Source organism: Triticum aestivum, chromosome 3D (genome assembly GCF_018294505.1).
Source record: "Triticum aestivum cultivar Chinese Spring chromosome 3D, IWGSC CS RefSeq v2.1, whole genome shotgun sequence".
NCBI classification, from domain to species: Eukaryota; Viridiplantae; Streptophyta; class Magnoliopsida; order Poales; family Poaceae; genus Triticum; species Triticum aestivum.
The window spans coordinates 188,301,769-188,317,618 of NC_057802.1; positions in this window are offsets into that span (position 1 = coordinate 188,301,769).

The window sequence follows — 15,850 nt, forward strand, 5'->3', positions numbered from 1 at the left end:
TGGTACGCTAAGTAAACCGACTCCAAAACAGTTCTAAAGGCAATATTTCTCCGTTTTGGAATATTTAGAAAAATAGAAAAATAAGAAGCAGTCCGGGAAGGACACGAGGGCTCCACAAGGGTGGAGGGCGCGCCCTACCCCCCTGGGCGCGCCCCCCTACCTCGTGGGCACCTCGTGTGCTCTCCGGACTCCGTTTTCTTGCACGATATGTATTTTGGTCGGTAAAAATTCATTATATAATCTCCCGAAGGTTTTGACCACCGTATCACGCAAATATCCTCTGTTCTTGTTTCGAGCTGTTTTTCTGACAGATCTATATTATCATGACGTCTCCAAGTGCCCCCAAGGACAAGTTCTTTGAGAAGGTCATCAACCCTTACCTCGCGGAGGTGCTGCGACACCCTCAAACCATTGAGATGCGTGATGGGTTGCTGCACATCCGCGATGTTGAGGGACCGAAGGGGACCGGAAGCGTGGAGACGAGGCTCGAAGCAATGGAGCAACAAGTTTTCAAGTGCCAGGGGATGGTGGAACGTGGACTTAACTCCAACCACATGATGATCGCGGAGTTCACCAACAACCACAAGCTGGATGCCAACAACATTGGGGAGACCATCTTCAAGCTTCACGAGAAGATCGAGCACCTTCAAGCCCAAATCTATGACCTGCAAAACCAAAACTGTGAGTATGAATATAGATTCAAAAGGATGAGTTTGGCTGCAGATTTGAGGATCCCGAAGAGTCGATCATCCTTCTATGATGGTGAGCCTATGCCTTGGAAGACGGACGACAAACCCGCATCATCAACAACTCCACCTTCTTCACCAACAAAGGAGACATAATCACATGGGTATGGGCACTCCCCTTGGCAACTGCCAAGCTTGGGGGAGGTGCCCCGGTATCATATCACCATCACACTCCTATCTTTACCGTTTTTCTTAGTTCGATCCTTTTAGTAGTATCTTGATCTAGTAGAATAAAGTTTATGGCATGATCTAGTTTTGAGTTTTGCTTTATGATCTCTCTATGTAATCGAGTCCGTGAGCTATATAATAAAGATTAGTGTTGAGTCAAGGGCTTGATTATCTTGCTATGATCTTGAGTGAATAAAAGAAAAGAGAAAAAGAAATGAAGAGATCATATTGATCTTATTGAGAGTAATGACTTCACATAGAAAGAGTATGATGATTAAAAATTGTTGGGAGTTGGCAAACATAGCTTTGGTCATCGTTGCAATTAATAGGAAGTAATAAAGAAAGAGAGGTTTCACATATAAATATACTATCATGGACATCTTTTATGATTGGGAGCACTCATTAAAATATGACATGCTAAAGAGTTGTTGTTGGACAAGGAAGACAACGTAATGGGTTATGTTTTCTTATATCTAAAATAAAGTATATTGTCATGGATCATCCAACATGTTGGGCTTGCCTTCCCCCTCATGATAGCCAAATTCTTTGCACCAAGTAGAGATACTACTTGTGCTTCCAAAAACCCTTAAACCAGTTTTGCCATGAGAGTCCACCATATCTACCTATGGATTGAGTAAGATCCTTCAAGTAAGTTGTCATCGGTGCAAGCAATAAAAATTGCTCTCTAAATATGTATGATTGATTGGTGTGGAGGAAATAAGCTTTATACGATCTTGTGATGTGGAAGAAATAAAAGCAACAGACTTCATAGTAAAGGTTCATATCACAAGTGGCAATATAAAGTGACGTTCTTTCGCATTGAGATTTTGTGCATCCAACCATAAAAGCGCATGGCAACCTCTGCTTCCCTCTGCGAAGGGCCTATCTTTTATTATTATCTTCTATCTTATGCAAGATTCATGGTGATCTTCACCTTTCCTTTTTACATTTTATCCTTTGGCAAGCACAGGATGTTGGAAAGATCCTGATAGATATATCTAATTGGATGTAGGGGAGCATGAGTTATTTTTGTTGACATTACCCTTGAGGTAAAAGGTTGGGAGGCGAAACTATAAGCCCCTATCTTTCTCTGTGTCCGGTTAAAACTCCGTAATCACAAGTATTGCGTGAGTGTTAGCAATTATGAAGGACTAAATGATAGTTGAGTATGTGGACTTGCTAGAAAGCTCTGACATAGACTCTTTCTGATGTTATGATAAATTGCAATTGCTTCAATGACTGAGATTATAGTTTGTTAGTTCTCAATAAAGTTTCTGATTCATACTTTTGCATTGTGAACACATTATTACTTGAGCATAAGAAATCATATGACAAAATTCATATATGTTGCTGTTATGAGAATGATCATGATGCCCTCATGTCCGTATTTTATTTTATCGACACCTCTACTCTAAACATGTGGACATATTTATCGTTATCGGCTTCCGCTTGAGGACAAGCGAGGTCTAAGCTTGGGGGAGTTGATACGTCCATTTTGCATCATGCTTTTATATCGATATTTATTGCATTATGGGCTGTTATTACACGTTATGCCACAATACTTATGTCTATTCTCTCTTATTTTACAAGGTTTACATAAAGAGGGAGAATGCCGGCAACTGGAATTCTGGGCTGGAAAAGGAGCAAATATTAGAGACCTATTCTGCACAACTCCAAAAGTCCTGAAACTCCATGAAAGTCATTTTTGGAAATAATAAAAAATACTGAGCGGAAGAAATACGTCAGGGGGGCCACCACCTGTCCATGAGGGTGGGGGCGCGCCCCCTGCCTCGTGGGCCCCCTGTTGGCTCTCCGGTGGCCATCTTCTGCTATATGAAGTCTTTCGTCCAGGAAAAAATCATAAGCAACCTTTCGGGACGAGACTCCGCCGCCACGAGGCGGAACCTTGGCGGAACCAATCTAGGGCTCCGGCAGAGCTGTTCTGCCGGGGACACTTCCCTCCGGGAGGGGGAAATCATCGCCATTGTCATCACTAACGCTCCTCTCATCGGGAGAGGGCAATCTCCATCAACATCTTCATCAGCACCATCTCCTCTCAAAACCCTAGTTCATCTCTTGTATCCAATTCTTGTCTCCAAGTCCGGGATTGGTACTTGTAGGTTGCTAGTAGTGTTGATTACTCCTTGTAGTTGATGCTAGTTGGTTTATTTTGTGGAAGATCATATGTTCAGATCCTTTATGCATATTAATACCCCTCTTATTATGAACATGAATATGCTTTGTGAGTAGTTACGTTTGTTCCTGAGGACATGGGAGAAGTCTTGCTATTAGTAGTCATGTGAATTTGGTATTCGTTCGATATTTTGATGAGATGTATGTTGTCTATCCTCTAGTGGTGTTATGTGAACGTCGACTACATAACACTCCACCATTATTTGGGCCTATAGGAAGCCATTGGGAAGTAATAAGTAGATGATGGGTTGCTAGAGTGACAGAAGCTTAAACCCTAGTTTATGCGTTGCTTCGTAAGGGGCTGATTTGGATCCATATGTTTCATGCTATGGTTAGGTTTACCTTAATACTTTTGTTGTAGTTGTGGATGCTTGCAATAGAGGTTAATCATAAGTGGGACGCTTGTTCAAGTAAGAAGAGCACCCAAGCACCGGTCCACCCACATATCAAATTATCAAAGTACCGAACGCGAATCATATGAACGTGATGAAAACTAGTATATCCTCGATGGCAACAATACAATGCGTGCCTTGCTGCCCCTACTGTCACTGGGAAAGGACACCGCAAGATTGAACCCAAAGCTAAGCACTTCTCCCATTGCAAGAAAGATCAATCTAGTAGGCCAAACCAAACTAATAATTCGAAGAGACTTGCAAAGATAACCAATCATACATAAAAGAATTCAGAAGATTCAAATATTGTTCATAGATAAACTTGATCATAAACCCACAATTCATCGGTCTCAACAAACACACCGCAAAAGAAGATTACATCGAATAGATCTCCATGAGAGAGGGGGAGAACATTGTATTGAGATCCAAAAAGAGAGAAGAAGCCATCTAGCTACTAACTATGGACCCGAAGGTCTGAGGTAAACTACTCACACTTCATCGGAGAGGCTATGGTGTTGATGTAGAAGCCCTCCGTGATGGATGCCCCCTCCGACGGAGCTCCGGAACAGGCCCCAAGATGGGATCTCGTGGGTACAGAAGGTTGCGGCGGTGGAATTAGGTTTTTGGCTCCATATCTGATCGTTTGGGGGTACGTAGGTATATATAGGAGGAAGGAGTACGTCGGTGGAGCAACAGGGGGGCCACGAGGGTGGAGGGCGCGCCCAGGGGGTAGGCGCGCCCCCCTACCTCGTGGCCTCCTCTTTTGTTTCTTGACGTAGGGTCCAAGTCTCCTGGATCATATTCTTCCTAAAAATCACGTTCCCGAAGGTTCGTTCCGTTTGGACTCCGTTTGATATATTTTTTTCTGCGAAACTCTGAAATAGGCAAAAACAGCAATTCTGGGCTGGGCCTCCGGTTAATAGGTTAGTCCCAAAAATAATATAAAAGTGAATAATAAAGCCCAATAATGTCCAAAATAGTAGATAATATAGCATGGAGCAATCAAAAATTATAGATACGTTGGAGACATATCAAGCATCCCCAAGCTTAATTCCTGCTCGTCCTCGAGTAGGTAAATGATAAAAAAACAGAATTTTTGATGCGGAATGCTACTTGGCATAATTTCAATGTAATTCTTCTTAATTGTGGTATGAATATTCAGATCCGAAAGATTCAAGACAAAAGTTTAATATTGACATAAAAATAATAATACTTCAAGCATACTAACAAAGCAATTATGTCTTCTCAAAATAGCATGGCCAAAGAAAGTTATCCCTACAAAATCATATAGTCTGGCTATGCTCTATCTTCACCACACAAAGTATTTAAATCATGCACAACCCCGATGACAAGCCAAGCAATTGTTTCATACTTTTGACGTTCTCAAACTTTTTCAATCTTCACGCAATACATGAGCGTGAGCCATGGACATAGCACTATATGTGGAATATAATGGTGGTTGTGGAGAAGACAAAAAGGAGAAGATAGTCTCACATCAACTAGGCGTATCAACAGGCTATGGACATGCCCATCAATAGATATCAATTTGAGTGAGTAGGGATTGCCATGCAACGGATGCACTAGAGCTATAAGTGTATGAAAGCTCAACAAAAGAAACTAAGTGTGTGTGCATCCAACTTGCTTGCTCACGAAGACCTAGGGCATTTTGAGGAAGCCCATCATTGGAATATACAAGCCAAGTTCTATAATGAAAAATTCCCACTAGTATATGAAAGTGACAAAATGAGAGACTCTCTATCATGAAGATCATGGTGCTACTTTGAAGCACAAGTGTGGTAAAAGGATAGTAACATTGTCCCTTCTCTCTTTTTCTCTCATTTTTTTTATTTGGGCCTTTTCTCCTTTTTTTATGGCCTCCTTTTTTCGTCCGGAGTCTCATCCCGACTTGTGGGGGAATCATAGTCTCCATCATCCTTTTCCTCACTTGGGACAATGCTCTAAAAATGAAGATCATCACACTTTTATTTTCTTACAACTCAACAATTACAACTCGATACTTAGAACAAAATATGACTCTATATGAATGCCTCCGGCGGTGTACCGGGATATGCAATGAATCAAGAGTGACATGTATGAAAGAATTATGAACGGTGGCTTTGCCACAAATACGATGTCAACTACATGATCATGCAAAGCAATATGACAATGATGGAGCGTGTCATAATAAACGGAATGGTGGAAAGTTGCATGGCAATATATCTCGGAATGGCTATGAAAATGCCATGATAGGTAGGTATGGTGTCTGTTTTGAGGAAGGTATATGGTGGGTGTATGATACCGGCGAAAAGTGCGCGGTATTAGAGAGGCTAGCAATGGTGGAAGGAAGAAAGTGCGTATAATCCATGGACTCAACATTAGTCATAAAGAACTCATATACTTATTGCAAAAATCTACAAGTTATCAAAGCAAAGTATTACACGCATGCTCCTAGGGGGATAGATTGGTAGGAAAAGACCATCGCTCGTCCCCGACCGCCACTCATAAGGAAGACAATCAATAAATAAATTATGCTCCGACTTCATCACATAACGGTTCACCATACGTGCATGCTACGGGAATCACAAACTTTAACACAAGTATTTCTCAAATTCACAACTACTCAACTAGCATGACTCTAATATCACCATCTTTATATCTCAAAACAATTATCAAGCATCAACCTTTTCTTAGTATTCAACACACTCATAAGAAATTTTTTACTAATCTTGAATACCAAGCATATTATTTAAGCAAATTACCATGCTATATAAGACTCTCAAAATAATCTAAGTGAAGCATGAGAGATCAATAGTTTCTATAAAACAAATCCACCATCGTGCTCTAAAAGATATAAGTGAAGTACTAGAGCAAAACTATATAACTCAAAAGATATAAGCGAAGCACATAGAGTATTCTAACAAATTCCAAATCATGTATGGCTCTCTCAAAAGGTGTGTACAGCAAGGATGATTGTGGTAAACTAAAAAGCAAAGACTCAAATCATACAAGACGCTCCAAGCAAAACACATATCATGTGGTGAATAAAAATATAGCTCCAAGTAAACTTACCGATGGAAGTAGACGAAAGAGGGGATGCCTTCCGGGGCATCCCCAAGCTTTGGCTTTATGGTGTCCTTAGATTATCTTGGGGGTGCCATGGGCATCCCCAATCTTAGGCTCTTTCCACTCCTTGTTCCATAATCCATCAAATCTTTCACCCAAAACTTGAAAACTTCACAACACAAAACTTAACAGAAAATCTCGTGAGCTCCGTTAGCGAAAGAAAAAACAAAAGACCACTTCAAGGTACTGTAATGAACTCATTATTTATTTATATTGGTGTTAAACCTACTTTATTCCAACTTCTCTATGGTTTATAAACTATTTTACTAGCCATAGATTCATCAAAATAAGCAAACAACACACGAAAAACAGAATCTGTCAAAAACAGAACAGTCTGTAGTAATCTGTAACTAACGTAAACTTCTAGAACTCCAAAAAATCGGCCAAAATAGGACAACCTAGACAATTTGTTTATTGATCTGCATCAATTGGAATCAGTATTTTATCGCGTTCTGGTGATTTTTAACAATTATTTTCGTGAACAGAAAGTTTCTGGAAATTACAGCAAGATCAAATAACTATCATCCAAGAAGATCCTATAGGTTTAACTTGGCACAAACACTAATTAAAACATAAAAACACATCTAACCAGATGCTAGAACAAATATTTATTCCTACACAGAAGCAAAAAGCAAAAAACTAAAAATAAAATTGAGTTGCCTCCCAACAAGCGCTATCGTTTAACGCCCCTAGCTAGGCAAAAAAGCAAGGTTAGATCTAGGTATTGCCATCTTTGGTAAGCAATCCATAAGTGGCTCTCATGATAGATTCATATGGTAATTTTATTTTCTTCCTAGGGAAGTGTTCCATGCCTTTCTTTAATGGAAATTGGAATCTAATATTCCCTTCCTTCATATCAATAATTGCACCAATCGTTCTAAGAAAAGGTCTACCAAGAATAATAGGACATGAAGGATTGCAATCTATATCAAGAACGATAAAATCTACGGGCACATAGTTACTATTTACAACAATAAGAACATCATTAATTCTTCCCATTGGTTTATTAATAGTGGAATCTGCAAGCTGCAAGTTTAGAGAGCAATCATCAAAATCACGGAAATCTAGCAAATCGCACAAAGTTTTGGGAATAGTGGAAACACTAGCACCCAAATCACATAAAGCATAGAACTCATGATCCTTAATTTTAATTTTAATAGTAGGTTCCCACTCATCATAAAGTTTTCCCGGGATAGAAACTTCCAACTCAAGCTTTTCTTCATAAGATTGCATCAAGGCATCAACGATATGTTTAGTAAACGCTTTATTTTGACTATAAGCATGAGGAGAATTTAGCACGGATTGCAACAAGGAAATACAATCTATCAAAGATAAATTTTCATAATTAAATTCCTTGAAATCCAAAATAGTGGGTTTAGCAACATCTAGGGTTTTGATCTCTTCAATCCCACTTTTATCAATTTTAGCATCAAGATCTAAAAACTCCGAATTTTTGGAACGCCTTCTAGGTAAAGGTGGATCATATTAAGTCCCATCATTATCAAGATATTTCAAAACAAACATTTAATAGGGGACACATCAATAACTTTTAGATCTTCATCTTTATTTTCATAGAAATTTGAAGAACACGCTTTCATAAAGCAATCTTTCTTAGCACGCATCCTAGCGGTTCTTTCTTTGCACTCATCAATGGAAATTCTCATGGCTTTGAGAGACTCATTGATATCATGCTTAGGAGGAATAGATCTAAGTTTTAAAGAATCAACATCAAGAGAAATGCTATCAACGTTCCTAGCCAACTCATCAACTTTAAGCAATTTCTATTCAAGCAAAGCATTGAAATTCTTTTGCGAATTCATAAACTCTTTAACACTAGTCTCAAATTCAGAGGGCATCTTATTAAAATTTCCATAAGATTTGTTGTAGGGATTACCATAATTATTAGAGGAATTGCTAGGATAAGGCCTAGGATTAAAGTTTCCTCTATACGCGTTGTTACCAAAACTATTCCTACCAACAAAATTCACATCCATAGATTCATTATTATTCTCAATCAAAGTAGACAAAGGCATATCATTAGGATCAGAAGAAACACTCTTAGTAGCAAATAATTTCATAAGTTCATCCATCTTTCCACTCAAAACATTAATTTCTTCTATCGCATGCACTTTTTTATTAGTAGATCTTTCAGTGTGCCATTGAGAATAACTAACCATAATATTATCTAGGAGTTTAGTAGCTTCTCCTAGAGTGATTTTCATAAAAGTGCCTCCCGCGGCCGAATCTAAAAGATTTCTAGAAGCAAAATTCAATCCGGCATAACAATTTTGTATAATCATCCACAAATTCAAACCATGAGTAGGGCAATTACGTATCATTAATTTCATCCTCTCCCAAGCTTGTGCAACATGTTCATGATCAAGTTGCTTAAAATTCATAATATCGTTTCTAAGAGAGATGATCTTAGCGGCAGGAAAATACTTAGAGATAAAAGCATCTTTACACTTATTCCATGAATCCATACTATTTTTAGGCAAAGACGAAAACCAAGCTTTAGCACGATCTCTAAGCGAAAAAGGAAATAGCTTCAATTTAACAATATCATTATCAACATCTTTCTTCTTTTGCATATCACACAAATCAACGAAGCTATTTAGATGAGTAGCGGCATCTTCACTAGGAAGGCCGGCGAATTGATCTTTCATGACAAGATTCAACAAAGCAGCATTGATTTCACAAGATTCAGTATTGGTAAGAGGAGCAATCGGAGTGCTAAGGAAATCATTATTGTTGGTATTGGTAAAGTCACATAATTTGGTATTATCTTGAGCCATCATGACAAACAAGCAATCCAACACACGAGCAAACAAAAAGCAAGTGAAAAAGAGGCAAACGGAAAAGAGAGGGCGAATAAAACGGCAAGGGTGAAGTGGGGGAGAGGAAAATGAGAGGCAAATGGCAAATAATGTAATGCGGGAGATAAGGGATTGTGATGGGTACTTGGTATGTTGACTTTTGCGTAGACCTCCCCGCAACGGCGCCAGAAATCCTTCTTGCTACCTCTTGAGCACTGCGTTCGTTTTCCCTTGAAGAGGAAAGGGTGATGCAGCAAAGTAGCATAAGTATTTCCCTTAGTTTTTGAGAACCAAGGTATGAATCCAGTAGGAGGCTACGTGCGAGTCCCTCACACCTACACAAAACAAATAAATCCTCGCAACCAATGTGATAAGGGGTTGTCAATCCCTTCATGGTCACTTACGAGAGTGAGATCTGATAGATATGATAGGATAATATTTTTGGTATTTTGTGATAAGATGCAAAGTAAAATAAAAGCAAAGTAAAAAAGCAAAGGAAATAAATAAGTGTTGGAAGATTAATATGATGAAGATAGACCCGGGGCCATAGGTTTCACTAGTGGCTTCTCTCAAGAGCATAAGTATTTTACGGTGGGTGAACAAATTACTGTTGAGCAATTGACAGAATTGAGCATAGTTATGAGAATATCTAGGTATGATCATGTATATAGGCATCACGTCCGAGACAAGTAGACCGACTCCTGCCTGCATCTACTACTATTACTCCACACATCGACCGCTATCCAGCATGCATCTAGAGTATTAAGTTCATAAGAACAGAGTAACGCCTTAAGCAAGATGACATGATGTGGAGGGATAAATTCATGCAATATGATAAAACCCCATCTTGTTATCCTCGATGGCAACAATACAATACGTGCCTTGCTGCCCCTACTGTCACTGGGAAAGGACACCGCAAGATTGAACCCAAAGCTAAGGACTTCTCCCATTGCAACAAAGATCAATCTAGTTGGCCAAACCAAACTAATAATTCAAAGAGACTTGCAAAGATAACCAATCATACATAAAAGAATTCAGAAGATTCAAATATTGTTCATAGATAAACTTGATCATAAACCCACAATTCATCGGTCTCAACAAACACACCGCAAAAGAAGATTACATCGAATAGATCTCCACGAGAGAGGGGGAGAACATTGTATTGAGATCCAAAAAGAGAGAAGAAGCCATCTAGCTACTAACTATGGACCCGAAGGTCTGAGGTAAACTACTCACACTTCATCGGAGAGGCTATGGTGTGGATGTAGAAGCCCTCCGTGATGGATGCCCCCTCCGGCGGAGCTCCGGAACAGGCCCCAAGATGGGATCTCGTGGGTACAGAAGGTTGCGGCGGTGGAATTAGGTTTTTGGCTCCGTATCTGATCGTTTGGGGGTACATAGGTATATATATAGGAGGAAGGAGTACGTCGGTGGAGCAACAGGGGGCCCATGAGGGTGGAGGGCGCGCCCAGGGGGTAGGCGCGCCCCCCTACCTCATGGCCTCCTCTTTTGTTTCTTGACGTAGGGTCCAAGTCTCCTGGATCATATTCTTCCTAAAAATCACGTTCCCAAAGGTTTCATTCCGTTTGGACTCCGTTTGATATTCTTTTTCTGCGACACTCTGAAATAGGCAAAAAAACAGCAATTCTGGGCTGGGCCTCCGATTATTAGGTTAGTCCCAAAAATAATATAAAAGTGAATAATAAAGCCCAATAATGTCCAAAACAGTAGATAATATAGCATGGAGCAATCAAAAATTATAGATACGTTGGAGACGTATCAGGGTGCCTTGGGCATCCCCAAGCTTAGGCTCTTGCCACTCCTTATTCCATAGTCCATCAAATCCTTACCCAAAACTTGAAAACTTCACAACACAAAACTCCAACAGAAAATCTTGTAAGCTCCGTTAGTATAAGAAAATAAATCACCACTTTTGGTATTGTTGTGAACTCATTCTTTATTTATATTGGTGTAATATCTACTGTATTCCAAGTTTTCCATGGTTCATACCGCCCCATACTAGCCATAGATGCATCAAAATAAGCAAAAACACGCTAAAAACAGAACAGTTTGTAGCAATCTGAATATTTTGAATACTTCTGTAACTCCAAAAATCTTGATAAAATAGGAAATCCTAGATAATTTGTTTATTAATCTTATTCATAAATAATCAGTATTTTATGACGTTCTTGCTAAAAATAAGAATTTTTTTGTGAGCGCAAAAGTTTCTGTATTTCAGCAAGATCAAATCAACTATCATCGTAGGCTATCCCATAGGTCTTACTTGGCACAAACAGTAATTGAAACACAAAACCACATCTAACCAGAGGCTATATGATTTATTCAAAGCAAAACAGGACCTAAAAAGCAAGAACAAAAATAAGATTGGATTGCGTCCCAACAAGCGCTATTGTTTAAGGCCCTTAGCTAGGCATAAAACACGAATAGATCTAAGTGTTCTCATCTTTGGCATGCAAATCTTCAATTACACACTTATGATTCTTAGGAGATTCTTTGATTTTATAAATGGTCAAACTCCTAGGCAAGAAATCAAGAAATCCATTCATGACAATAGATTCCTTAATAATGTCGTGAAAATTGGGGTGAACACTAACTGATTTGAGATCTTCATTGTTCTTACTCAAAGATTCACCCTTATTTTTAGGAACATAAGTAAACTTGGCAATCTTAGTAGGAGGAAGATTTGGGGTAGTTTTAACAGAGGAAAAAGCGGAACCCAAGTTGGTAATAATATCTTCTAGTTTGCTAATTCTAGTAGAATCTTGATCTATCTTTTCATTAACTATGGGTTCCTTTTCCCTAAGATTCTTTAGAGTAACTCCTACCTTAGATCCATATTGAGTAATCTGATTATGAATATTTTTATCCAAATTTTCAATCAACTCTACGGTAGCAATTTTATTTTCAATAATATCCAATCTTTGCATTACATGTTCCAAGGTTAAAACAGTTCCATTAACCAAAAGAGGTGGTGGGCCTAGCAAATCTATCATGGCATTGTAAGAATCAAAAGTATGGCTCCCCAAGAAATTTCCCCAGTAATGGTATCTAGAACATAGCTATTCCAAGGAGTAATGCCTACGTAAAACTTGAGAAGAAGAACGGAAGTAGATTGCTTTCGAGTAGATCTATTTTGAGCATTGCAAATTCTATACCAAGCATCATTTAAATTCTCTCCTTCCCTTTGTTTAAAGTTGAGAACCTCATTATTAGGAGTGCTAACAAGGATAGGAGGACTAACCATCGAACCGAGATAAGCACACAAAAGGTAAACGAAGAAGGCGAACGGAAGAGGGGCGAAGAAAAGGCGAATATTTTCAAAAATAATTTTAGAAGTGGGGGAGAGGAAAACGAGAGGCGAATGGCGAATAATGTAATGCGAGGGATGAGACTTTATGATGGGTACTTGGTATGTCTTGGCTTGGTGTAGATCTCCCCGGAAACGGCGCCAGAAATCCTTCTTGCTACCTCTTGAGCTTGCGTTGGTTTTTCCCTTGAAGAGGAAAGGGTGATGCAGCAAAGTAGCATAAGTATTTCCCTCAGTTTTGAGAACCAAGGTATCAATCCAGTAGGAGACAACGCGCAAGCCACCGAATATCTGCACAAACAAACACCAACTTGCAACCAACGCGACAAAGGGGTTGTCAATCCCTTAACGGTTATTTGCAAAGTGAGATCTGATACAGATGGATAACGGTAAAGTAATATGTCGGATTACGGGTTCCGGCAAAACCCTTGAGGTTCGAACACTAGGTGTGCACGAAGATCTCTCCCTACCTAATCACGCCCTCATCCTCACCGCGATCTCAAAGCCTAGCTCGACCAACCCGCAAAAAGAGAGACACAAGAGTTTATACTGGTTCGGGCCACCGATGTGGTGTAATACCCTACTCCAGTGTGGTGTAGTGGATTGCCTCTTGGGCTGGGGATGAGCAGTTACAAGGGAAGAATAGCCTCCTGAGGAGAGGTGTTCTTGTGCTTGGTGAACTTGTGTGGTTGGTGGTGATCTGGATCGGTTCGAGTTGCCTCCTACTGTGGTGGCTAGTCCTATTTATAGAGGCCCTGGTCCTCTCCCCAAATATCGAGCGGGAAGGGATCCAACAATGGCCAAATTTGAAGGGGGACAACTAGTACAAGTTATCCTGACTAAAGGTGGTCTTCGCCTGCCAAAGGCTCTGGTGGTGACGCCGTCTTGGGCTCCACTGTGACCTCTGCCATGTCGTCCTGCTGGTCTTGGTCTCGTTGCACCGATATGGAAACCTTTGCCTGATGCCTCGGGACTCCTCGCCTGCGCTTGCCCCTTTAGAACCAAAGAGGAAGCGAGGACACTGCGCGCGCTGGCGCCCGCCTGGCTCCAGTCGTCATGGCTTGCGTCACAGAAACCTCACGAGGTGTCCCTTGCCTTGATCTCTCCGCCCCTCGCGAGCCAGCCTGGTGAGGCAGCCCCCGAGGGGGTCTTCTGTCGTCCGCCCCGCGAGGGTCTTGAGTGTTTGCTGGTGAAGATGGGCCGTACAGGGCCGCTGGTGAAGATGGGCCGCAGGCAGGCAAGTCTGGGGACCCCCATTCCCAGGACGCTGACAGTAGCCCTCGGGACCAAGGCGCGCTCGGACTTGGCTTCGACGCGAAGCCAAAGGGCAAGTGCGGAGCGCCGCGGGCCCCATTAGCCTGCGGCCTTGGTTGACGTGCGGCGATTGATTGGACGTGGGCGTCTCCGCTTCCCCGCGCTGCCTCGGCAACTACCCGATTTGATGAGTCCCTACTACATGCAGGAAAAAACCATCATTACCTGTGATCGTGGGAGTCGCCGGTTGGCCTTCTCCCGCTACAAATGAAGAGGGGGCGGAGCCCCCATTCCCATCTCTTCCTGCTCCATTCGCTCCTTCTTCCTCGCTTCATCGCCAGCTGCGGCTCCCATGGCGCCTATTCGGAGGTTCTCAGCCGCAGAGAAAGGAAACCCCCCGCGACGAGCCAGGGCCACTGCCGCCGAAGAAGAGGCCAAGCCACCGCCGCGACATGGTCGTGAGGCCAGAGGTGTCGAGGCCTTGGTACGAGCGGCCTCCTCCCGTGTACCCGCTGCCTCTGTACGCCCAAGTTGAGGGCTCCGGAGGGAGAGGCGACGAGCGCCGCCGCCCGCGCTCCGGCCGTGGTCACCGCGCCACGGTGACGCATGCCGTCGCCCCAGGAGTCCACGCCGCAGACTCCTCGCGCGAGCTCGTGATATGGGCGGCGATGCCTCTGCGCACCTGGATCCACTTCCCGCAGTTCTTCTCCGCCGAGATGCCGCCGAGGGGCCCCCTCGAGCTTTGGCTGCAGCACGCCCACTGCGACGCCCCGGCGACTAGAGCTGAGGTGGAAGCCATCTCGCCAGGCAAGATCTTCATGACCCGCGGCTGGGGCGAGGTTGCTCGGGTCTGCCGTGTGGAAGGCGCCCTCATTATCCACTTCAGGTATGACGGCGCCTCAATGATGTTCTTCAAGGTCTTCAACGCGGAAAGCCGCCGCTTGGAGTGCTGCCCTGGTGGGGGTCGCCGGGACGGCGCAGCGGCCAGCACTGAGCTTGCCGTCGGCTTTGCCAGCAGCTCCTCCAGCAGCAGCGGTGGTGCTTGGAAGTCCAGCGACTCTCCCGAGCCTTACGAGACTCCGGAGACGAGCGACGACAGCTACGTGCCCCCGAGCTCTCGCCGGGCCCAGAGCAAGGCCGCAGCGTCCGGCCGCCACCGTCGCTGATCTAGATGGGGTTGGTGCCGGCCTCCCGTGGCCCACTATTGATGATGGCTTCAGCGGTGCCGACGCGTGTAAATAGGGCTCCTAGGAACCCCCTTCTTTTGCTCCCTGCGAGGAATCGGAACGGACCCCGTGGGGGCATGTAAAGGATTCTGCAATGTCTTTTGTTCATATTATCCTTATCATCACAATTTGAGAGTGCATGCCTCGCTTCGGCTCGGTCTCCCCTTTCCAACCCCGCGGCAGCTTGGTGCTCTACGCCGACAGGTCCCGGTCCCCAGGCAGGCTGCAGCCGTTGCTGGTATGCCAGGTCGCGATGTCGTGGCCAAGGCCAGAAGGTGAGCGGCCCGAGGTCCAGTAAGAGCTCCTGAGGCGCGATGCTCAAGAGGTCCCCTTTAGTGCTCAAGCAACTACCGAGAGGCAGGAAAGGGCGCCGACGTTGCCGTAACAAGGCTGCCACAGGTGGGAATCCTATGCTGTAGCGCTGGTCGACCCAGGCGTGAGACTTATCTTGGCATTCTGGGGCTGGTTCCTTGTGTCGCGCCAGACTCGCGTGTCGTCTACTGTTGAGTAGCTAGGTTAGGCCCGTGCGAGCCTCCCCCTCTTCTCCACGCTCTTCTGTGTGCTCTGCATCCTCAGGTCCCGGCCCTCGAGCAAGCTCAGCTGC